This window comes from Carcharhinus amblyrhynchos, chromosome 2, assembly GCF_965287045.1.
Source record: "Carcharhinus amblyrhynchos chromosome 2, sCarAmb.v2.hapA, whole genome shotgun sequence".
Lineage (NCBI taxonomy): Eukaryota > Metazoa > Chordata > Chondrichthyes > Carcharhiniformes > Carcharhinidae > Carcharhinus > Carcharhinus amblyrhynchos.
In genome coordinates this window covers 52490012-52516847 of record NC_137325.1, presented here as the reverse complement: position 1 = coordinate 52516847, position 26836 = coordinate 52490012, and the positions used below count along the sequence as shown (strand labels likewise).

Genomic DNA, 26836 nt, shown 5'->3' with positions numbered 1-26836 from the left:
GCTGCACTTTGCGCTTCGCTCTGGGTTTGGCTCCTCACTCCAGGGCTAGGCTCTGGCACATAGTCTCTGCCCTGTTTCAATGGATTCTCAACTGGTATATCCACGGCTGGTATGTCCTGGATGTAGTCGAGTCCTGGTAATAATCTCGAAAATGGTAGTTCAACATTGCAAGAGATGCAATCACGTACAGTACAGAAGGAGGCCATTTGTCCCATCGAGCCTGCACCGATGACAATCGCACCAAGTTCCATCCCTGTAACCCCACGTATTTAGCTGCTAAGCCCCCTGCCACTAAGGGGCAATTTTGCATGGCCTGTCATCTTAACCTGCACATCTTTGGAGTGTGGGAGGAAACCAGAGCACCCGGAGGAAACTCACGTGGACTTGGGGAGAACATGCAGACTCCACACAGTCAGTAACCCAAGCCGGGAATCAAACCTGGGTCCCTGGTGCTGCAAGGCAGCAGTACTAACCACTTCAGCAATAATTGGAATAACTTTCCACTGGTGTAGTGAGTTGTCTGCAAGCTGTGGCTGTAGCTGTAACTTGTTAAAGTTTTGGTGTGTAACGTTGGACATGAGATCAGCACATTCTATCTTGCAATGGATTTAATTGTTAATTCTATTGTTGCTTCCAGAATAACAATTAAAATATTTAAATTAAAATAAAATTCACGCTGGTGCATGTGGAAGCTAATTTGAAATGTCTGTGTGCACATTTCAATGTTAACAACCCTTATGCGATGAATGTGTAACTCAGCTTTTACACTCGTGGGCACATAGTTATAATTTTAATATTTCTGTATTAGTGTTTTGATTTTTGGGATCTGGACCATAATTTGACCACATGTAAAATGGAGAGCTAATGGATTTAGAATGAATGTTAAAATGTCCACAGATCTGAATTTGTTTAATAGTAAATTTGTAGTAGTGCATAAAGTAGCTTCTTTTTTTTCCCCTTTTCTCCCCACACTTTGTATCATGTCGGAGTATCATTTTGCAGTTTCGTTGAAGGATGTGGGAATTTATTCTTTCAAGACAAAAGTTCTGTAACACTTCGACTCTGAGTAAATAGAAGTCAGTGCACTACAGAACTTTGTTTCGGAAGTCTGTTTCACTTTGGATCAAAGTTATAGATTGTAAGTTTCATTAAACATGCCAAGCCAATTTGAAGGGCTGTCATCTGCAATAACATGCTGTCGTGAATGGCTGGTACAACTTTAAAATTTAAATGTGCCATTTGATCAAATATTGCATCAATTGAGGTTGTCTTTGGACATTTTTCGTGTAATACTAAAGCACTTATTATGAATTACTGTAATTTTAAGAATTACATGCTGTATGTAAACTTTTTTAAATGTACGATGTACTCAGGATTTTTGCTTGGTTATATTGAAAAGATATTTGAATCTTCATATCCTCATCAAAATTCTTTCTTCATGCATGGGTATATCTTAATATTTACTTTCAAAGTGTCACTGCTTCTTAATCATTTGATTAGTAAAATTAGCTTTGTAAAGACCCAAAAAGAAGACAAAAGATAAACTTCTGATGAATCTTTTTCACTTATCTCATGCAAATCTCTTTTCTTCATTGCCAGAACAGAAATGTTAGAGTATCAGGATCAGCATCAAATTCTCCAAGGAATCCTGAGTCATTTTACTCTGAGTTTTTATTTTTAAATGTTTTGTTCTCCTTGATTTCAGCCACATCATGAACAACAAGTGATTAGTTCTCAGAACACTGCGATTGGTATTCCGAAACCAGTCATGAAGACATTCTTGAGATATTGTTGGGATGCAGTTGTTGGACTTGAACTTCTTGGGTGAGTTGTCTTGTTTCTGTTTGATGCCTTTCTCCGTTGAAAATTTTAGAATGGAAACCCTGATCTCTGCAGATAATTGACTGAGATCCTAAATGACACAGCAATTGAGTATCCCAATGTGCTGTGATTCTCCATGTGCTTCACAATAGTAAACAGTCAAATTATGTAATAGGTGTTGATTGTCATTAAGGTCATTTTAACGATCTTTATATGCACCTTAATATAGTTGTGATTACTAAATTACTGGACTTGTGAGTGGGAAAGACTTATTTTAAAGGATTTTGGTGATGTTGCCTCCCAGAGGCTCAAAGACTTATTTCCAGGCATGATTCCTGTTCTTATTTTGATCGCAGTTGTGATAGTAATAATGGGTGTAATAATTGGCTTTGGAGGGGAAGAATCTGCTAAATTTATTGGGTCTAATTACTGTTTGCTGACCATGTTCCTGATGTTATGATTTTCTCAAGTGTACAGAACCATACCATCCTGAGAATAAGGGCATAGGTGTATGTTGTGGGAAACATTTTAGTGCAGTTGTAATGTCCCCTTTGACCTAGTGGTCTGCTAAACTCATTGTCCTAGTTTACACTTGGACAGTGGCCACTTGGATGAGCTAATCGTTTCTTCAGCTTCTATGGAGCTATGCACCAGTGTGAATTGTTGCCATTCGAGCAAATGAAGAAAGTGAGAAAAAGAGGCAGAGAAGTGTTCCTCACTACAACCGATGATTTAAAAACCTCTGATGTCACACGTTGATTTCTGACCATACAGATTTAACCCAACTTGATTATTTTGGGTTAAAGTTGGAATGTGCCTGATTATATGTGTATGTTTTTTAAAGAGTAGATTGGATAGGCAAAGGAAACTGAAAACTAGAAACAGGAGTAGGCCATTCGGTCTTTTGAGCCTGTCCCGCCATTCATTTTGATGTGACTGATTATCAAATTCAGTACCCTGATCCCCCTTCCACACCACCGCCCCCACCACACACACCCCCCCCACACAAATTTCTCTTGATTCCTTTAGCCCATAGAGCTATATCCAATTTCTTTTTGAAATCAGACAATGTTTTGCCCTCGACTACATTCTGTGGTCGTGAATTCCACACATTCACCATGCTCTAGGTGAAGAAATTTCTCATTACCTCAGTTCTAAAAGGTTTACCCCTTATCCTCAAACTGTGACCCTCTAGTTCTGGACTCTCTAACCATTGTGAACATTCTTTCTGAATCTACCTGTCTAAACCTGTTAAAATTTTGTACGTTTCTATGAGATCCCCCCCTCATGTCTAAATTCCAGTGAATATAATCCTAAACCGACTTAGTCTCTCCTCATATGACGGACCTCCCATCCCAGGAATCAGCCTGGCAAACTTTCACTATACTCCCTCCATAGCAAGGACATCCTTCCTCAGATAAGGACACCAAAACTGCACACACTATTCCAGATGTGGCCTCACCAACACCCTATATAATTCCAGCAAAACATCCCTATCCCTGCAGAACAGATTTGAACTGATTCTTGATGACTTACTACAACAGCTTGAATTTATAAAGCATCTGAAAAGTAATAAAATGTTCTGCTGCGCTTTACTGGAAGGTTATCAAATAAAATAGCATTGAGTCAAATGAAGGGGTTAGTAGGACAGAGGGAGGTTTTATTGAGCTTGGCAGTTAATAAAGCCCCATTTTCCCCCCAGTTTAGGAGAAAGGAGGAATTACGTTTCAGAACAGCTGATTCCAATGACCTCTACCCTAACATACTTTGCTTTATGGTTCTTTTATCTGCAGAGAATCAGAGGATCCTTTTGTATAGTGCAGCCTGTTTTGGAAAGTAGTTGCCCAAAAACTTTAATTGGGTGACTTCTAAATCAGTTACAATCCATTCACAAATCTTTTTCTTTGGGCTACTATCTTAAAACCATCTACAGTACTGATGTAAAATGATGTATAATAAGACAATGTTATTTCAAAGAATTGAGAGTGTTATTTTCATTTGGACATTTGCTCAAGTCTCTTAAGGATGAAAGAGCAGTTTGTACATTGCAGCATGCAGTGCATTGCTGGCGTTTAAAGATGTGGTAGCATATTGAATCATATGGAACATTTTGTGCTATCTAGTAACGTTTGATATTGTGGGGAAAATGGATTATCTTATTTACAATATAAGATCAAAGTACTGCTGGCGATTTGTATGTGTTCAGTATGTGCAGCCTGAAAGCAGCATTGATTGGAGGTCAGAATTAAATGGGATCCCTTAATGGCATGCAAGAGCAGTACTTCATAGAACCATAGAATCCCTTCAGTGCAGAAAGAGGCCATTCAGCCCATTGAGCATCCACTGACCACAACCCTTCCAGGCCCTATCCATGTAACTAAGGGGCAACTTATCATGGATAATCCATCTAACCTGCACATCTTTGAAGCATGGGAGAAAACCGGAGAAGTTGGAGGAAACCCATGCAGGTATGGGGAAAACGTGCAAACTCCACACAAGACAGTTACCGAGGCCGGAATTGAACCCAGGTCCCTAGCACTGTGAAGCAGCAGTGCTCACCACTACTACCGTTGCTTTTAATAGGTTTCTTTCTCATTTTTTTATTTTGTCCTTTTTGAGTTCAACTTCTACAGCTAAGGATGGGCAAGCTGCTCTCTTTTCTGTCTCCAGACAATGTGAGTGACCTGGTTGAAGATGACTTTTTAAACTCTTTCTTCTTCTGTGGTATTGTTGCAATCAAACCCATCTTTCTCCCTTGAAAATGGTGCATTTCTGCTGCCAAGTTCTGTGTTGCCATGCTATAATTTTGAAGTTCTTTTTTAGCTCAGCTGGAGCTAAAGTAATTGGGAAAATATTTTGGGTGTTTCCCTATTTCTTGCAATGCCTGGAAGGACTGGATTGGGTTTCTTTTCTGAGGGACATATGCAGGATCCTTGTTAACTGCTTGTAGATAGACTGGTGCTTTAATGGCCTTGGGCAGCATATCAGATTTGCACAATGTGTTGGAGAATTTTCATTTGATACTAAACTGATGGGGACGGGCCAAAACCAAACCTATACTGATGTAATTTACTGTGAACTGAATTAATTAGTAGGTGTGTGCAATGATTTTTTTTCCACACCTATACTTGAAATTTTGAATTGTAGTGGGCAACTTGCTATGACAAGGGTGATGGTGTGGCACTTTCCTAGTCTGGAGCTGGGGTTGTATCTGATCTGTCTTTTTTTTGGTATAGTGGATGAATTGATACATATTTCATAATTGTCTAGGGATTCAAACCAAGATGTTTTGGAGGACACAGGGATGGAAGTTCAGATTCAATATTGTGCAGCACTTATTTCTTGTACATTTTGGCCTCCATGGCACTGGCTTTTGCATTCCCTAGTATATTTAAGAGGCGAGAGGGGAAATGTAAAGATTAAAGGATGAAAGGGCAGCTGGAAGTTTTTTTGAAACTTGTTTACAAAAGAAGTAAATAACCATGTGACTAAGTTGAAGGTTTAGATTATAAGTGTTACGAGTCCTTATTCTGTTTATCTCCCTTAAAGTTTAATTTTTAAGTTACATGACATCAAATTTCACTTGGTACAATTCCTTAAAAATGTTCCTATAGGCTAGTATCATCAAATCAAAGGAAACTTATGCAGTGTCATTATGTTGAATGGAATCGCAAAGATGGAAATATTCTGTGGTTTTGACCTCAATGGAACATAAAGGCAAATAAAGAACCACAAACCATAGCATTTCTGGATTAAACTTCATTGCCAGCACTGGAACAACTTTTGTATGTAGAACAAAATAGGGGAGGTATTTGAAAGGCTCAAACTTTAAAACCCTGAGCACTGAATTCCTGCAGATCTTAGTCATGGTATATTTGCTTTGTAATCAAATTAATGGGATGCAGATGAAGGACGTTCTGAGTTGCTGATAATGGCTGACTATTTGTGAACTACGCCATTGGTTTGGGCTATGTGTTGTTTTGTTTTAAAATACTCTTTTGGGGGTTGAATCGTACTGCATAACTATAATGAAAGCCAGTTTTTAAGACTCGGAGATTTGGAAACTACAAATGGAAACTTATGCAGTGTGCTTTTTAATTTTTGAATAATCTGATTCAGAGATTTGACTGCCAAAACCAAAGAAAGAAATACTTGCATTTATATAGCTCTTTGAAAACCACCAGATGTTCGGGGCGTTTTACAGCCAACGAGGTATTTTTGGAGTGTAGTCACAGTTTAATATAGGAAACATGGATTGCTTGCCTGAAGTAATTGACACTTCCATCCTGGGTAAAGCGTCTGACTATCCATCCTGTCAATGCCCCTCATAATTTTGTAGACCTTGTCAGTCAGCATGGCCTGTAGAGATAAAGGTTTTTTGGTAAATGAAGGAAATGTGAGATGCTGTATTTTTTTGATAAGTTTCAAGCCTTTAGTCTTCTAGTTCTTGCTGTGCTTTTGGTTGAATCTCAAGGAGATCTTTACCTAATTATATGTAAAAGATGTAAAATTGGAAGGTACACATCCAAGTGAGATTGATTCCAGCAGTTTAAAATGTGTGGCTATACCAGCCAAATATAGACAGATAAAGCGTGTCACATGGAGGCACTAGTTTACCCAGGATCAGGAGGTGTGAGTTGTAGGCCAGCCAGACCAGGTACAGTCACCAACAGGGAAGGTGAATTACCCAAGGGATGGATAGTACCTTTGCAGTTGCAGGTTCATAACACTGATATCTCAGAAGGTGAAATCATTTCCAAAGAGAAAGGCAAAGGAAACTGTTCATTTAATCTTACTCATGGTTTGTAGAAGTTCTGTAAACATTACTAACTACAAGTGTATAGATTTTAATATTTCATTAGAGAAGCTATTCAAAGCCTATTTAAGGAGTCGACTAAATGAATCTCATCATTTATATCAATTTCCAAAACTGATCTTAATTTATAATTCAGTAGTTACCATTTGAATGATTATTGCTTTTTTTATATAAGTATGCATGTGGACTTTGGGATTTTAAATTCTCTTGTGCTTTGTAAAAAAACAGGTTTACAGCCTTCTACTTCTGACAACATTAAGACATATTAGGATGAGAGTTCTTGCTCCTGATTGTTAAAAGCAACCATTTCCCTTTACTGCTGACATCTAGAACTGTTTCAGCACTAAAGGTGGTCATTCGGCCCATAGTGTCTGTACTGGCTCACAGTAAGAGCAGTGCACTCAGTGCCACTCACCTGCCTTTTCCCCATAGCCCTTGCAAATCTTTCCTCCTCAGATAATGATCCAAATTAGCTTTGAAAGCCACAATTGAATCTGCCTCTGGCATACACTCCGGCAGCACGTTCCCAATCCTAAGCATGTGCTGCGTAAGGACTTGTTTCCTAATGTGGTCATTGCTTCTTTTGCCTAACATCCGAAATTAGTGTTCTCCGGTTTTTCCACCAATGGGAGCAGTTTTTCCCTATCTACCCTATCTTAATCCTTGATTTTGAATGAACCTATCAACTCTGTTCTCGAGTTCTTCTCCAGGGAGAACAGCCTGAGCTTCTCCAATCTAAATATGGAATTGAAATTCCCCATATCTGGAACCATTATTACAAATCCTTCCTGTACTCTCTCCAATGCCTTCCCATCCTTTCTAAAGTGTAGTGCCCAGAACCAGACATGATACTCCAGTTGAGGCTGAACCAGCGTTTTGTACAGGTTTATCATAACTTTCTCTACTGTGTACCTCTGTAATGAAGCCTAGAATGCTGTACACTTTATTAATTATGCTGTCAACCTGCCCTGTCACTTTCAAGAGTGTCTACATGTATACCTCCAGGTCCCTCTGCTCCTGTGTCCTGGTTAGAAATGGACCCCTTTTTATATTGGCCCCAGATTTTCTGATTGCCAAATATTGGAGACTGGAAAAGACCCGAAAGTCTCAATACACGTGACTCCTTTGAAATTTTTTGGGATGTTTGAACTTCAGATGGATAATTTCCCTGTGCCCTGGATTCTCTACAAAAGCCTCCAATTCTGAATTTGATCCTGAGACTTTGGACAGTTCTGTGGGACTTACCTCAAAAGTTTCCCAGGAAATGTCAGTTGGACAGAAAAATCCTTGTCTTAATTCCTGGGAAGTACATAACTGAATCCCCACCCACCCCCCTCCCCCCTCCATCCCCAACTTGACCTGACTAGCCCTCACCCAACACCCCAGCCCCTGCTATCCTCCTCCAACCTACCTGCTACCCTACCCCTTTACACACTTACCTTCTTGTCCATAGCTTATCAAGTAAGCTTTGGAACATTTAAACTCTTTGCCTACCAGAATATGGTGCTGTAAAAAGGGGTGAGTGGCTAGTCTTCCCCCAACAGTCCAATGTTACAAAGGAGCAGTTCCATTTCAGGCATGCTCCAAATTTCTGTAAAAGTTGGGTTTGGAAGTCCCGGCCAGAAATGTGGAGCTGCAGAAAAGTAACAGTGGAACAGCAATCCGATGGTGATTGCCAATCCTTGGAAGACTCGGGTAATTGTTTCTGTCTTTGCACTTAAATTTCATCTGCCCCTTGAGTGCCCTTTCTATCAGTCTGCCTATGCCCTTTTGAAGTATAACCTTATGCTCATAACAATTCAGTGTTTGCAAATTTAGAGCTATATACTTAAAGAACAATGTCTTAATACTCCAACGAATGTTGGCAGTGAGGAGGACAGAAGAGACAATAAACTGAAGTACTTGGTAAAATCCTCGTGAAAATACAAATGGCAACTTGAAGAAATTTTGGCACAGAGTCAGAAGGATGGGTATGGTAGTTGAAAAAACAATCAACAGTGATGATATGAATAGTCTCATGTTGGAGTTGAGAGCAGGGATACACACTGGAGACGGCAGACGTAGAGAGAAGCTACGTGAGGGTATTTGGATGCAAAGAGAGGATGTTATTGTTGATCTTTGAGAAGCTTTTTAAGGTTTGGGATGATGCAAATGTAGGTCGATGTGTGGAAGACCGGAAGCATTTAGCTGCTGGTTATGTTGGTCTGGAGGTGTGAAGGTCACTGTAGTCTGATCTTTATTCTTGGGGAGTTTTGGGCAAGTTGTTAGGCAGGGGGTTTGGAATAATGCACCTTGTGGAGTACTGTGCAAATTTTGTAAGTTTCAGTGGTTGTCTCAGTGCTGTGTCCAGTCTTGCTCTCTGTAGAGGTGATGGCTTAGTGGTATCGGACTGGTAATCCAGAAATCCAGGGTAATCCTCTGGGGACCTGGGTTCGAATCCCACCATGGGAGATGGTCAAATTTGAATTCAATAAAAAATCTGGAATGAAATGTCTAATGGTGAACTTGAAACTATTGTCAATTGTTGTAAGATCCCATCTGGTTCAATGGTGTACCTTAAGGAAAGAAGTCTTCCATCTATACCAGGTCTGGCCTACAGGTGACTCCAGATTCACAGCAATATGGTTGCTTCTTAACTGCCCTCTGAAATGGCCCAGCAAGCCACTCCGTTCAAGGGGAGTTAGGGATGGGTAATAAATGCTGGCCCATATCCCTTGAATTAATAAAAGCAAACTTATGGAACGATGCCTGTCTTTGAGTATGCAGCAAAGATTCACGAGATTGATTGCAAGGATGAGATAGAATATAGGAGCAGCAGTAGGTCATTTGGTCCTTCGAGCCTGCTCCGTCATTCAGCATGATCATGGCTGATCCTCGATCTCAATACCCTACACCAGTGCTCTCCCCATATCCCTCAACACCTTTAGAGTCTAGAAATCTATTTCCTTCTAAAATGTATTCAGTGATTTGGCCTCCACAGCCTTCTATGGTGGAAAATTCCACAGGTTCACAACCCTCTTGAATCAACATATTTCTCCTCATCTCAGTCCTATCCTGAGACTGTGACCCCTTGTTCTAGACCCCCCAGCTAGAGGAAACAACATCCCTGCATTCAGTCTGTCCAGCCCTGTCAGAATTTTATACGTTTCAATTAGATCCCCTCTCATTCATCTAAATTCCCGTGAATACAGGCCCTCTCGACCCAGTCTCTTATATGACAATCCTGCCATCCTAGAAATCAGCCTAGTGAATCATCATTGACTACTTGTATGGCAAGTTTATCCTTTCTTAGATGAGAAGACCAAAACTGTACACACTACTCGAAGTGTAGTCTCACCAGGGCCCTGTACAGCTGCAAGATATCCTTACTCTTATTCAAGTCTCCTCTTGCAATGAAGGCCAATATACCATTTGCCTTCCTAACTGCTTGCTTGCTTTCAGTGAGTGGTGTACTAGGACACCCAAGCCCCTTTGGAGATCAACATTACCCAAACTGTCACCATTTAAATAATACTCAGCTGTTGTTTCTCCTTCCTAAGTGGATAACTTCACATTTATCCACATTACACTTCATCCGCCACACATTTGCCCACTTGTCTATATCACTTTGAAGCCTCTTAACATCGTCCATGGCACTCTCATTTCCATCAAGTTTCATGTCAGCAGCAAACTTGGAAATATTACTTTTGGTTCCCTCATCCAAATAATTGATGTATATTGTGAATAGCTGGGGTCCAAGCACTGATCCCTGCGGGCTTCCACAGTCACTACCTGACATTCTGAAAAGATGCATTTTTTTCCTACTCTTCGTCTGTCAGAGAGATTGAGTGGCATGGGCCTGGACCCTGGAATTCAGAAAAATATGATTCTGAGATGGTAGATGATGAGAGGCTGATTCCTCTGTGTGTCGTGTCTCCACATTGTAGAATTTGGATAAGGACTTAATTATTTAGGACTGAGTTGAAGAAAAATTACTTCATTCAAATGGTAGCGAATCTTTGGAATTCTTTACTATGAAGTTTGTGGATGCTCAGTCATTGCATATTTTTAAGGCCATCAATAGATTTCTGGACTCTAAAGGAAGTCAAGGCACATGTGGAGTGGGTGAAAAAAGACAGTAGGACTAGGGGGCACAGCCTCAAGATAAAAGGGGGGCGGTTTAGAACGGAGTTGAGGAGGAACTTCTTCACTCAAAGGGTGGTGAATCTCTGGAATTCTCTGCCCGTTGAAGTGGTGGAGGCTGCCTCGCTAAATATTTTTAAGACGCGGGTTGATGGGTTTTTGATAGGAGAGGGGATTAAGGGTTATGGGGAGAGGGCGGGAAAGTGGAACTGAGCAGCGACAGATCAGCCATGATCTTATTGAATGGCGGGGCAGGCTCGAAGGGCTGGATGGCCTACTCCTGCTCCTATTTCTTATGTTCTTATGTTCTTATGTGAAAAGTGGAGTTAAATTTGAAGATTGGTTGTCGTCACATTAAATGGTAGAGCAGGTTTGAGGGTGGTATGGCCCACTCTTGCTTTATATTTTATATATGTTGGGAATATTAGCAGAAGGGTTTCAAGGCAAGGTTTGGGGCATGAAATTTAGGCTTTGCTGGGGATGGGCACAGAAGCAGGGGCACTAAAAATAGCACGCTTGATGATTCCTCAGCCCCCTGAGCCTTTTTCCCCAGGAGTGGAAGGTGATGTGGCAGGGTTGTTCAAGGCCTATTAGGTTGCTTGTTGGAATTGACTGGGATTTTTCAGTAGGTCCTGCAATAATGGGAAACAATACTGCTGCCTGTGGATGGCCTTCCACTGGCAGACTCGGAAATAGTGCCATGGACAGGCATTCTGTGCTAGCCTAGGTTCAGCAGAACCTCTTACCCCACCACCCTCTGGCTGCAAAGGCCTTTATTTTATATTTGACAATGTTGGAGATGTTTTGCATTAATTTTGTGCACCCGCTCTCTCTCTCATCTGATCTGTTGTCCTGCTTTCATCTCATTGGTCCTCCAGCTTCAAGAACCTGCCCGCTCACCTTAATTTGTAATTGAACCCATACTCTGACCACAAAGTACCTAATTTGTGTAAAATCACATGTCAGTGACTGTTCCTTGCACAATATGAGCTCCTGCCTCTGATCTGAGCCCAATGGGGACAGAGCCAGGAACAAAAGTTTTAGTCTAGTATCTGACTACAGCCTCTCTCCCCTTGCCTATTTATTGTAATTCCCGGTAGTGAGTTTGTTGTGTGATTTTTGATTGGTTCCCTCATCTTCTGCTGTATGTGAGGATTGGCGTCTACTCTTACTTCTAATTTATTCCAATTCTTAGCTGAGAGCCCAGGTTTTGGTGCCAAAATTGTTGCAATGTAGTACTTTCCTGTTGTAACCAATTGAGGGTATTTGTTTTGCACATTTGTTAAAAAAATGTGAATTTAGATACTTTACTGAAAGGACAGACTGCAAAATTCTCCTCCTCTTTATTAAATTTTCATTGGAAGAATTGGTTTCACTCCAAAATTTTAAAGATTCAGATGTTTACTTCCCAAATTGCAGTTGATGTATATTTCAAAAAATTAAAAAGATACAATAATTTATTCACCATGGGTTGAAATGATTCTACCAGGGATTGATCATAAGCTTATTTGTATTTTTAAAAATTCATTTATTTGTCTACCTAAAATTGCCTTGAGAAGCGTCTGAGCTGCATTTGTCCAGGCGATTGAAGAATATTTCACCATGCTCCTGGGCTTGTGTGGTTTGTAGATGGTGTACATGCTTTGTGAGGGAGGAGGGAGTTGTCAGGAGATGAGTTATTTGCTCTTCTAGCTGCATCATTTAAGGTCCAGTGGTAACTCCCAGGATATTGATAGTGAAGATTCAATGATGGTAACAAAGTTTAATGTGGATGTCTCCATAAAGAGAGAATCTATAAGATGGTTAGATTCTCTCTTTGTAGAGACATCCATTCCATGACACTTGTGCGATTGTCACTTACAACTTCTTATTCCACGTCTGAATATTATCCAGCTTGTACTTCGGAGTCATAGCTAGTACTAAGGAAGATAAATTGTGATTGGAGACTAATCCTTTCCGCCATAGGGCATCACTGATTGAGTAGCCCAGGCTCCTGTGTTGTTATTCGGATACTGAAGCAGCCTGTGCTGACTTTCAGGAAGATCTGAACAAGGTTCAGGTTTGGGCTGAAAGTAATATTTGCTGGTAATATTTGCCTCACACAAGTGTCTGCCAATGACCACTTCTGAGAAGAGTGAATCTAATTGTCTCCCCTTGACTGTCAATGATATTATCACTGACATCATCAACATCCTGGGGTTAGCATTGACCATCAACTCCATGACCAGTCACATGAATACTGGCTGGTATTTTACAACCTCAAATTCTTCTGCAAGCCGTGCCCGCCCCAATTTTGGGGCGGGTGTGGCAGTAAAATTCTGGCCACTTTGTCTCCAAGACTAAGTCAGAGGCCGGAAATTCTGCAATGAGTAACTCACCTCCTGATATCCCAAAGCTTTGCTACAAAGCACAAGTCAGGAATGTGATGGAATATGCTTTTCTTATGCAAGGCTATGCAAAATGTTCAGTTGTAAATAATTACATTCAATTAGCCTCTAACAGATGGTAACTTAAAAGTTGTAGCTTCAGGTTAGTCTCAAATCTATTTTAGTAATAACTAGAATTGTTAGATCAGACTTCATCATGACATCAGAAGGTAGTTTAAATTTTGGAAACTTTGAAGTAACTTAAGTGATGAGTTTTTATTATTATTAAATGAGTGCTTGCATTTGAATTATCAACTAACATTTGCTACGATCCCTGAGGAAAGCAACAAACCAAAATAACCAGTTACTGAACAATCCCAATGAAAACTAATGGACAGATATCACTTTATAGCTTTTACTTTAATGATCAAATCAGTATAAATTAAACATGAATTAGCAGGTGAACAGGAGTAAGTATAGACTATAAACTGCACATTAAATAGTGATACAACAAAGATGGATCTCTCAAATTTACTGGGCAGTATATACAACATGAATTTCAGCCACACTGTCCTTCAAAGTTCTGAACTTTTTCAGGTAGAGTCGCAGCTCGTTTTCTTCAAAAGATTAGCTAACTTTTCTCATTTAATAGCTTCCAATCAATCCAAGTTCCACAGCTACAATCAATAACAAAATGGTGCACTTCTCCAGAACCAATCTTTGCTCTGCTTGTGGCAGTCTTGATAGCGTGAATCTGCCATTCTTACCTTTGTCCAACCCTTTGGTTGATTGGAGCTGCTGTCAAAGAACAAAGAACAAAGAACAACACAGCACGGGAAACAGGCCCTTCGGCCCAACGAGCCCGCGCCGCCGTCCTACTATCTGTCAGGACATATCTGCACTTTTCAACTGATGAGGCTAATTGGAATAAGTGGATGCTCTGATTTGTAGCTCCGGCTGCCTTCCTACAGATACAAGGAACTTTGAATAAACATCTGGCAATCTGGCACACCAGATCATTCTGGAATCTTCCTCCATACTAAACCTTCCAATCCAACAGTGTGAAGCTTGTGTGCAACCAGCAGACCATCTTGTGTGTTTGCAGGATTTTTGGGGGGGCTACCATAATGCTTTCATCTTGTGTCTTCCTGAGCTCCTCATGCCTTGAAACAGTCAGCAGATAGCTCCTTGGAGATGAGAGCTATCCACTGAAGATGGGCTGACAACATCCTTTAGAATCCTCGACAGGGAGAAGGATGGTCAAAATAAAAAACAGCAAATGCTGGATAAACTCAGCAGGTCTGGCAGTATCTGTGGTTGGAGAGACAGGCTTCATGTTTTGAGTCTGCATGACTCTTTAGAGAGATGACCAAATTTACTTATCTCCTAAGAATTGATTTCTTGCTGGATAATTCTCCTTGAGTATTTTTTTCTGTTTGTTCACGGGATGTGAGGATCACTGGCCAGGCCAGCATTTGTTTCTGATCCTTAATTGCCTTTGAGAAGGTGGTGGTGAGCTTCCTTAATTAAGCTGCTGCAGTTCATGTGGTGCAGGTGCACCCACAGTGCTGTTAAGGAGGGAGTTCCAGGATTTTGACCCAGTTACAGTGAAGGAACAGTGATATAGTTCCAAGTCAGGATGGTGTGTGACTTGAAGAGGAACTTTCAAGTGGTGGTGTTTCCATGTGTCTGCAGCTCTTATTCTTCTAGATGGTAGCAATCATAGGTTTGGAAGGGGCTATCAGAGGAGACATGGCAATGGTGTTGGCTATCTTGTGTGACAATATTCACGTGAGCCTGCTTGTCAACAGCAGGTTTCGATGCATAATGAGCATTTGTGGTTGCATTTGAATTTGTGTGAGTGGACTTTTGGCATGCTACCATTCCCTTTTAATTATTGACCACCTTATCCTGAATCGACCATTAGGAGGAAAAGCTCATTTATCATTGCCTACTGGTTTAACCTTGTGATCCTGTGACTAAACTCCATATCAATAAACACCTAGTTGTTTCTCACTGAGTCAAAATCAAGGAAAAAATCCAGTTTTGCCTCACTGCAGTTTTAGCATGTGTCCACTGTGTCCTTTTTTTTGTGTGGTATGAAACTATTGTGTAAAATCACTATATATTTTTCTGATTGAGATCTGCAGATACTAATGCCAAGAAAATGAATTGGAGTTATCAAAACAATATAGTGTGCATTTATATAGTCTCTATTGGCAAAATATCTTCTCCAATCTGGAGAAGGAGACATAAGGAGGGATTATTCGTCTATATGTGAATTTAAAGGAGTGTCTGACAGGGAAATGTCAGAATGTGATGCTCAGATTCTGAGGGAATGGTTGTCAGTAATGTAGCAAAGGGCACAGGATTGAAGGAGGCTATGGAATAATGTGGGAGCATGCAAGGCTCTGAATGGACATAAACAGTAAGAAGTCTCACGATACCAGACTGACGAAGGAGCAGCGTTCCAAAAGTTCATGATTCAAAATAAACCTGTTGGACTTTAACCTGGTGTTGTGAGACTTCTTACTGTGCCCACCCCAGACCAACACCAGCATCTCCAAATCAGGACATAAACAGGAGGAAGAAGATTATAAACTGGAGACATTGGGAAATCAATGTAGATTAGCGAGGATTGGGATGATGGGTGATGATTTAGTGATAGGACACAGTATTGGTTGAATTTAGGTTTGTGGAGCCCACCTTATTGAAAACTAAATTGGGATGTCTTAAATGTTTGTACTGTGGTTGCTTAAGTTTGTACAATGGCTTAATCATCAAGCATTTCTGAGAGGGGTGATGTTTGAGTGTAATTCTATCAGTCTCCTACAGAAACGAAACTTCTGCAGTTCATTATGAAAATTCCTAAACTGTTTGTAAAAAAACTGGAAATGGCTGCTCTGACCAAACCATAGATATGTTTTTGTAATATCTTAAATGAATATTAACACTGACCTACTTCTCAGAAGCATAGCTCTGAATATGTTGACATTGATTTAATCTAATCAACTGTTGTGTCCCAATGGGGGTACCCCTTTAAAATCATGGCACCAAAAGGACGAGGAAGAGTTTGGAAGAAATCATAGTATCTTGCACAGCTGTTAGATGTTCAGAAAGAGGGGACTTTCTTTCTCAGATGACTATATCTCTTTGTAGGATTTTAATTCTTCAGGTGGTCATCTCAAAGGAAAGGACAAACTGACTCACAGATGTTACACACTGCAAACGTAACCAATTGCTTCACCAATTTTTCCATTTGAAAATAATGGGGTCAGAGGCTATGTTGAAATGATTTATTCATCCGACCTTGGTCTGATGGAGCTTTCTTATATATTGGGATAAGCAGATTGACAACTTCACTGCTTCTTGTTCAAATAACCAATCTTTGTATGTGAAGCTGGTCATCAGGTATTGATTGACTGTTTGATGCTAGGAGAATATCTTGAGCCCACTCCACTCTTATCACACGCTCTCTGCTCATGTCATTTGCTAGTGAGTGGGAATTCCCCATTTCCTGTCCCCCATCAAAGGCATTGAAGCTAATTGTCATTTCTGACCAACCAGCAGGGTGTGTAGACCCAGGGGCACCACAGAATCCCTGTCCTAGAAGATCTCTGTCTGGCTTCAGGCAGTTAGCTAGATCTGCAAAGACCACTGTACACGTGGATCTTATTGTTTAGAAAAAATAACCCCACTGCTCAGCCATCCTGCCACAAGCTTATTTCAGGCAGCCAAAGGGGGCTTTAATGGAGCCATCGAATCCCTACAGTGCAGAAGGAAGCCATTTGGCCCTTTGAACCTCCACAGACAATAGGAACATAAGAAATAGGAGCAGGAGTAGGCCATCCGGCCCCTCGAGCCTGCCCCGCCATTCAACAAGATCATGGCTGATCTGTTGTGGCTCAGTTCCACATTCCCGCCCTCTCCCCATAACCCTTAATCCCCTCTCTTATCAAAAACCCATCAACCCTCTTCTTAAAAATATTTAGCGAGGTAGCCTCCACCACTTCAACAGGCAGAGAATTCCAGAGATTCACCACCCTTTGAGTGAAGAAGTTCTTCCTCAACTCCGTTCTAAACCGCCCCCCTTTTATCTTGAGGCTGTGCCCCCTAGTCCTACTGTCCTTTCTGAGCGGGAAGAGTCTCTCCACCTCTATCCTATCCATCCCATTCATCATCTTATACGTCTCAATGAGATCTCCCCTCATTCTTCTAAACTCTAACGAGTACAAGCCTAGTTTATTCAGCCTCTCCTCGTAGCTCAACCCCCTCAACTCCGGCATCAGCCTAGTAAACCTCCTCTGCACTCCCTCCAAGGCCAAAATATCCTTGCGTAAGTACGGCGCCCAAAACTGCACACAGTACTCCAGCTGCAGCCTCACCAATGCCCTATACAGCCGCAGCAAGACCTCCCTACTTTTATATTCAATCCCCCTCGCTATGAAGGCCAGCATCCCATTCGCCTTCCTGACCACCTGCTGCACCCGCAAGCTGGGTTTTTGCGACTCATGCACAAGGACCCCGAGGTCCCTCTGCACCGCCGCCTGCTGCAGTTTTTCTCCACGTAAGTAATAGTCCTTCCTACCATTATTCCTACCAAAGTGGACCACCTCGCACTTGCCAACATTAAATTCCATTTGCCAGTTCCTGGCCCATTCGCCCAGCCTATCTAGATCCTTCTGCAGACTCTCCACACCCTCCGCACAATTTGCCTTTCCACCAATCTTGGTGTCATCAGCAAATTTCGACACCATACAAATAATCCTACCCAGCCCCTATATATCCCTGTAACCCCATGTGTTTCCCGTGCTAGTCCCCCTGACACTACGGGACAATTTAGCATGGCCAATCAACCTAACCTAAACATCTTTGGACTCTGGGAGGAACTGGAGCATCCAGAGGAAACCCACGCAGGCACTAGGAGAACATGTAAACTCTGCATCGACAGTGACCCAAGGTCAGAATCAAACCCAGATCCCTGGCATTGTGAGGCAGAGGTGTTAGCCACTGTGGCACTTTAGTCAGATCAGCCAATTAGCTGTGCATTCCTCTACAAGGCAAGTCTTTGCCAAGGCAACTGTGAAACCACTGCCTGAGGCGCCCATCGCAGTTTTCCAAAGTGCCAGATTGCCCAGTTCATAAATATGCAGCTCGTTTGCACTGGCAGGCTATGTGGGTTTATAAAATTCTGTTATGGTGCTTTGTTCTTCACAATTTCAGCTCTATTTCAACACTGGATGTAAGGGGCAGAATGACTGTTTAATGACCATGGGATTTCTTTATTTATTCATTTATGGGATGTGGATATCACTGGCGAGGCCAGCATTTGTAGCCCATCCCTAATTGCTCTTGCAATGGTGGCCACCTTCAGCGATTGCAATCCATGTGGCATTAGGAAGGGAGTTCCAGGATTTTGACCCAGCTACAGTGCAGGAAAGGCAGGCGATATAGTTTGAAGTTAGGATGGTGTGTGCCTTGGAGGGGAACTTGCAGGTTGCACTGTTTCCATGCATTCTTGCTAGTCCTATGTCTCAAGATAGGTTTTGTAGGATCACCAGTTGCTCAGAGGAACACTACAATGAAGTACATGTGAAGATAATGATAAACGTTGCACAAGCCATTGTGATGGTCAAAAGAAGGTTCTGATTTGGATAGGTCTCGGGGTACTTTGCATTTGCATACAGCACTAACTTGCAAATTGTGATATGTTATGTGCTTCACAACTTTGCTATTCTGAAAGGACTATTGATAGATCTGCAGACAATGTCAGTCAGAGAGCCTGATGATGTCCCTTCTGCTGCTCGAACCTGCCCCATGAAGAATAGGAAGGAAGTGCCGTGGCAACTGCTGCTGGAAAGTGGAGAGGTCTATTCAGCATACCACAGAGGAATGGAATCTTATTCAGAAATTTCAGTCCAACAAAAATCTGCCTTCTTTTACCAACCACTATTTGTGTTTAAATGAAATCTTTGCTCATCACACATACCCATGGTTGAATGTCACTTTCATTAATAATCAGTTGTGCTTTATGAATGAAAATAAATTGTACAGGAGAAATGGGCTGTGCCCAAATCAGTTAAGTGAAAATGGGCTAATTCTGCGGTTGGTTAGATCCAGTGCAAACAATGCTCATGAGAACATTAGCCAGAAAATTATGGTGTTAGGTGGGGAGCTTAACCATGCATCCCTGCTGCCCCCAAGGGTTTCTGGGTCTATTACAATCTATAGTTCCAGCTGATGTTACTACTGGATAGTTAGGTCCCAGATTGGAACCTTGGCTCAATAGACCGTAACTTGTTTTTAAAATTTAGCAACGTGGACGAACAGAATCAATTGTAACAAACGATTAAAACATTTATTAAACATGAAAAGATTGACTATAACACAATACTCCTTCAGCCCATTTACATCTGCACAGATATACACAGATTTTTAAAGATAATACAAGTTACACAATATATCTTGTACTGTAATGTTCTTGGTAAGTATACAGTCTATGTAGGCCAACTGTTATCAGACACACCACATTCTGAAACCAAGTGGCAGATGCCACCAAATACAACTTCTGTGGATTTCTCATCAAATCTTCCTAGATGGTTATCACACTGAGCTAACTGGTTTCATTGGAACATTACTTCCACCCAAGTGTTTCCATACTCCACTCTTGGATAAATAGGCCTTGGAATCTTCTCCCAAGCAACATTTTCTCTCTGATAACTTCACCAAGGATCCGGCTCCAGGATTTCATTCTCTCCTTTCAGTGTTCCTCTGACTTGAATTACCATGTGCATTGAAGCTTCCACACATTTTCAGCCATGCCAACAGAACACCACTTCTTCACTCGGCTATATTAAGATGTCACCAAACTTTTGATTTATCTCTGATGTCTGGCTTCTCACTTTAAATCTGGGTCTTGCAATTGTCTCTTTAACTTGGAACACATTCTCTACTTTTTACTTTAACTTAACCCAACAGGACATTTTTCAACTTCTTTGTTCCTTTAATTTAGCTATCTTCCTGAGATATACTTATTGCCCCAACTCCCTTGTTTCTGGACTTTCTTTGGGGAACTCTGCTCTTTGCAGCTCCCTTGTCCTGTCCAGCCGCTTCTAGGTCCAGCTTAAAACTAAACACCAAATTTCTTTCTAACTTAGGGTGGCCCCAGTTGCTAATATTTATTTAAACCCTATTTGTTTTCACATCATAAACCCTTTAGTTGCAATGCAAGCACATTTTAATGTTACTAAAACCCATAGACATGCAGGCATCTTTGTTTAACAAAAACACATTAAACTTAAAGCTATACCTTGTTTCCAATACTCACAAATATTAGTACAGATTATTTTAAAACTACAGTGCAGCCCCATTATAATGCGATGGTTGGGGCCCATAAAATGTTATCGTGAAAAAAGCGGGGTCACGCTAAATCGGGGTTCAAGAAAATCAGCATTTAAACTGACCCAATGTTGGCCTAACATCCTAAAACACCCCTATTATCACCCTATTTGGCTCACCTTTTTGCACATTTACCATCTGGCAAGTAAATTACCTTTTAATTGAAGAATTCCACAAATAAATCATTGTTACAGTAGAAAATAAAACAAATTAATTTAGAGTAAAGCTTTTTAATAAACAAAACAAAGTTTATTTCTTAAAAAAGTGATTGAAGAGCAAAAAAAGGGGCCAGTGATTCATTGCGTTATATCTGAATTCGGACTAAATCGGGGTTTCACTGTACCTATGTTTCTTGAAAGGTCTCAGCAATTTTCCTACTCCAATGTATTCCAGCCTTTTTATGTCAGAACTCTTTCAAAGCTGCTGAGAAAATTCTATGCTGCACTGAAGGTAACTAAACATCTTTCTTAAAATCTGCCCTTTTCTTGACCATTTTTCAGCTTATGCCATGATTCTGCACACTCATTTTGAATGCACTGTGGCAGCACTTTGGATGCAGAGGGAGCGCATAGCTCTCTGGCAGTCATTGTGTACAACCAGCACGTACAACTCACTTCACATACGCTTGCTTTATGTGCATATCACTTCTGTAGGAAAAAAGCTACGTGGACAGAAACGTGGGGGACAGTGCGGGGTGCGTTAGGGCTGTACTCAGAACCCTGATGGGCCACAGGTTTAACACCACTGCTATATGCTGTTATCTACTTTGAAAGCTAGCATTGTGCATAAAATGAACTAAGTAGTAATTCAATGACTTCAATTTAAAATTGAATTCTGAAACCTACACAATGTATTTTATAAAATAAATGTCAGTGTAGTAAGTGCTTTTTTCACCAAGTAAATACTGTGATTTTGACTTATATAATCCATTTGACCTTTTGTATTTGGAAACATTAAGACCTAAGGTCATTCTGCTATATTAATGGTACTTAACATAATTATTGATAATTTTTTTAATGTAATACACTTGGAGATAAACGGGTAGTTTTATTAAATGAATAAAACATGAGGAAAAACATTTTCTGTGTATGGCTTTTGGGCTGTACTAGCTTGATGAGAAGTGTTATCAGTTTTTTTTCCTCTCTTGCTCTTTTATAGTTGTCTGTGGCTCCATAGGTCCAACGCCGGCATCTCCACATCGTGGCTGCATAGATCCAGGTGTTTGATCTGCTCTGCAGGTAATAGTGAAATTAGCAGTGGTGAAAAGTGCATTCATCTCTCTCTCACAAGAGGAACAAAAGGAAACCAAAATGGTTATTTTAAAGCTGCTTAAATTTTTCAAGAAGTTATAATTTAATAAATTTTATTTCTATTGTTTTCACAGGGGTGACTGCAACTTTAATGATCAGGATAGACTGGAGAAATTGGGACAGTTTCTCTTGAGAGAAGAAAGCTGAAAGGAAACTTGTGAGAGATACTCAAGCTCCTGAGGGATATGGACAGGTTAAGTTATGAGAAACTATTCCCCCTCAAGAGAGTATCAAGAGCTAGAGGGCATGGATTCAAAATAATTAGCAAAAGGAGTAAAAGTGATGTGGAGCTTTTGTTTACCCAGAAGGTGGTTGGAGACTGGAACAAACTTCCTGAGACGGTTGTGTGGTGCAGATTTGATTTGAGGTATTCAAAAAGGAATCGGATTGTTATCTGGAAAGAAAGAATGTGCAAGGTTATGGGGCTAAGGCACGGGAGTGGGATTGGATAGAATGCCCTATTCAGAGAGTTAATGTGGATTTGATGGGCCAACAAGCTTCCTTCTGCACTGCCAGAATTCCTGTAATTCATAAAAGTGCCAAGGTCTGGAAATTACTGAGAAATGCATCAATTTTCAGATAAACTAGCAGATTTCCCCCAGAGGATGAATTGTTTATGTAACAAGTAATGTGTTCATAGGGGAAATATCACAGGAATTAAGTGAATCCCAGGAAGTGTTCGAATCTATTATGATTGGATTTGTGACACTTGATATAGTGAAGATAGGAATTTGGTTGGAGCATTTAGACCATAAGACATCAGAGCAGAATTAGGCCACTCAGCCCATCAAGTCTGCTCTGCCATTCATTCATAGCTGACATTTTTCCTCATCCCTATTCTCCTGCCTTTTCCCCATAACTCCTGACCTCTTTATTAATCAAGAACCTATCTATCTTGGTCTTAAAGACACTCAATGATCTGGCCTCCTTCTGAGGCAAAGAGTTCCACAGATTCACTCTCAGCTGAAGAAATTCCTTTTCATCTTTGCTTTCAAGGATTGTCCCTTTAATCTAATTTTAAACACTAATTTAACAATATCACCGTCAGTAATTTCCAAGCGCAAGTCTCATTGGATAATGGACATTTGGTTAGTAAATATAAAATTATTTTAACGCTGTTGAATGACAAAGCAAGTTCAACATGCCACATGGCTAATACTATGTTAATGTCACATTTAGGCTTAGTTTGCCCTTTGACATCCAGCACAACTATTTGATTCCCAAGAACCACAATGGTCAAATTCATTAGTCAAAATATGTAGACCTGTTCAATGTATGAATTAACCTGTATTCCTCTCTTAGAAGCTAATCCACATGCTGTGCCTTTCTAGTTCTCACTGTTTAATTTCATGTTCTGAGCATTTGCATTTTGTTATCGACATCTGTTTTGCCATTAGGAAAAACAATTAGGACCACTGCATGCACCCTTTTCTTCAATGTGCATGTGGTTTGTATGTGTCTGTCTATTCCTCTTACCAGTCCTCCCATGAAATAAATTTCCCCAAGTTGCTTCACTGGGTGTTCATGCGGCAGATAGTTCATGGCTGAGTAAGTCTGTTTCACTGCTTGATTTACAGTCAGTATGGTGCAAAGGGAAATTTGTATTGTCAGTATCATTTTGTCTCATTATCTGTTCCACAAAATGTGTGCTGACCTTTAAAATGAATCACCAATCCAAGTTACAAATGGCAAACTTTAGGTTCTGAAAGATAATGGATTCCTCATAAGGGTAATAATATTCAAAAGGTTAATAATCCTGAATATATCTTTGGTTTTATTGACCGATATACACTTTTCCCAGCTTTCATGGATGGGTCCATTAATAATGTCATGAGTTGGTGCAGCCATAATCTCTCATCTTCTCACCTTATGCTTTGCCTAACAATTCTTTATCAGGTTTGAAAGCAAACATACAGACAGTGACATGTTCAATGATACAATGAGATCTGGGCACCAATTGAATAACTTTCTCTCCTCCAATTTTCTCCTTCAGTTTCCATCTTTAGGCTTGTGCTTGTAAGTAGGAACCACTGCTTAGGGGCAAGAAGTCTCTTGTTCATTTCTCTTTTCCTCCCTATTTTAGGGACTGTCATTATAGACCAATAATAGCACTTTAAATGCTGCCCTCAGTTAGGTTAGCTCAGCACTAGGGCCTTGCTGGTCCGTAAAACTCAGTAACCTGGCATTTCAAATGAAAGGAAAGGTTTAAAAACAAACATCTGCAGAAGGCTAGCTGTAATAAGTTACAGCTTATAAAGTTACAGAGTGGGCTGTGATCCAGGAATTTCCTTTTTTTGCATGTCACTTTCATGTCTGAACAGATAAGAGCATGCATCATTCTGCACTGTTGAGATGTCATTCTATTGCTAGTTTGATAGACATTCCTGTCTAGTTACATGTGTCAACCCATCATCGTTTTGATCTTTGGTAAATGTGCCCCAATATATTAATTGATCTGTATGACTCTTGGACACAAAAGCTTTCTGTTGATCTGCACCAAAAAGGCTCAAAACGTTGGGGTTCTCTTTGGGACTGCCCATACTTCTCATTTGTCAAGGGCTGCTGGGTCCATCACAATTGTTCACAATCTTTCCCTATCCCATAGAATATGTTTATTTTTGTCTGTCCAAAATTTTCTGGCAGTCAAAATCTTCAATGAATCTCTTTTTGGGCTCTGTGGACCAGAATCAGAAACTGTGAAATCTGCTGAGCAGTTCAGTTCTCTTTATTTGTATGTCTGCAACTTGTTGTTACATACCATCATGTTTGTTTACCTGGTGTTCATCTTGAGTACATAGCAGTTGCTTACAATAGCTAGTCTGTCTACCAGTTCATTTAATTTGCTTTCATTCTTGGCTCTGCGTAGGGAGTCACCTCAGAGCATTAAGCTTCTGTTTTCAGCCCATGGACCCCTTTCTCGAGGTCCACACAAATGTCAGCAATGGTCTCTTCCCCACCACCTCATCAATTAACTCAACACACCCTTTAATGTTGAGGGCAATGCTGATCACCAGATAAAAGAAAGGAGTGTTCTACTAACCATCTCCAGTTGTACAAGAAAATTTACCCAAATTAACTCCAGAATAAAATGAGTCTTTGTTTATTTGTATTTACCACTTGTGTCCAGCTGTGACCATTCTGATTATGAAGTGTGTAAAACTGTTATACAAATGGTCACAACTAATCTTATCAATATATCCTTCTGCAAAACTAAGAAAATTTATTACAATTATCCCAGTATTTAAAAGTATAAAATCTTTTAATTTAAAAACCTGATTATATTTATACCATGTCCATTAGTTGTTGAATGATTGACTTTTTTGTTTGTGGTAACAAAATTCATTAGACCTTAACGCCTTCCTATTTCTTTCTACTTTTATAGGTCTCCTTGGGTATTGATACATTCACTGATTCACTCCTATTACCTAACTGTTGCTTACATTTCCTATCTGGTCCTGTGGATATCAGGAAACTCCGAATAAGTTTTATTTCTTTATCTGCTTGCCTGGAATTAGCTTTGATACCCGGGACTGGGCACACTTTAGCCTCCTAACTGCCACTCTGACTTCTGTTTGGTGGCACAGCATTAATCTCCAATGTGTGATCAGAGAGATTTTCCTTTAGGATGCCATGTTAAGAAGATTCATCAGAGTTCTATCACAATTTGAGAAGATTATCTTCTGTCCTCTCATTCTGATTTCCATCTCTTTGCCTCCTTAAGTTCTGCCTTTTTTTTTGTCTCCTCTCACTTTCAATTTCAGTCATTTTAATGATTTCAGATTATTTGAGAGATCTTGGCTACAATGTCCAAGAATTTAACTTGCCTTAAAATTCTGCCCTGCATTGATAATCTTCAGTATAACGGTCTGGTGAATCAATGTGGTTTGATAGTTCTCTGAAAATGTTAAGTATTTGATGTCCCTCGCTTTCCTTTCATATTTGAATGGACTGAATTATTTTGGGAGACTGTGAGCCCATTGATATTTCTGTTTGGAATATTGAATTTAAATAGAAGGTGCAGGTGTTTTGTGTCTGCATTGTAATCAATAAAATAATTTCAAATGCTTAGAATATTGATTTTAGCCCTGAAATATAAACATCATGTAACTTCCTGACTCCCAGTGTAGGATTTGGGGAGTATCCCAAAGATTTGCTAGGAAATTTCTGAGTTCCCAGTTAAGTGCTTACAGAGCACAATTGTCCAGAAGTCACTCTTGGACAAATGTGCTGCACTGGGAGCCATCTGACAAAGTTAAATCACTAACTTTGGATGGTTCTGCCAGTTTTGCATGCGCTTAAAACTTCAGCAGACCTACTTTAAATATCCAGACCAATCTATCACAGGACATACGTCCATGGGATTCTCCTCATTCCCCTGTGCCCACAACCCAGACTTTACATGTGGCATTCTTAAAAGTCTTTGAATCTTTTAATTTAGAATATGGAAACTGAAAATGTAATTGGGAAGAAGAGGTCAGAACTTCTTGAAGCATGACTTTTGATACCTCATTGCATGAGGTTGAGCAAAGGAAAGTTCACGTTTTTGGCCGTGGAAAATCCTAACCATATTCTTCTGCTTTGTTTACTTCCTTTATAATTAATCATATTTAAATGTTGTGTTGCAGTGATTCAATAAAGCATTTATATAATTTCACATTTAAATGGTGTGTTTTGATGTTTCAAGCACTGCTGCCTCATAGCACCAGGAACCTGAGTTCAATTCTGGCCTTGGCCATTGTGTGTGCACAGTATCTGTGTCTGCATGGATTTCCTCCGGGTGCTCTGATTATCTCCCACAGTCCGAAATTGTGCAGGTTAGGTAGATTGGCTATGCTAAATTGTGTCTTAGTGTCCAGAAGCAAGAGATTAGACATGGTAAATATGGGGTTACAAGGATAGGGCCTTGGTGGGATGCTCTAAGTCAGTGCAGACTCGATGGGTCAAATGGCCTCCTGCACTGTGGGGATTCTATTCCATAATAAAGCAATTGTAGAATTTTATAA

General features: G+C 40.3%; 1 long non-coding RNA gene across 2 annotated transcripts; it reads left to right on the top strand.

The window, feature by feature from the left end:
• On the top strand, positions 1 to 26452 carry LOC145354332 (uncharacterized). 2 transcript variants are annotated; one of them, XR_013888843.1, is made up of 4 exons: positions 1 to 109; positions 1706 to 1824; positions 21682 to 21761; positions 21908 to 26452. It is a non-coding gene; the product is annotated as an uncharacterized LOC145354332 (long non-coding RNA). The 2 variants fall into 2 exon arrangements; XR_013888844.1 differs by lacking the exons at positions 1 to 109; positions 21682 to 21761 and having other exon boundaries at positions 1711 to 1824.
• Positions 26453 to 26836: the final 384 nt, after the last annotated feature.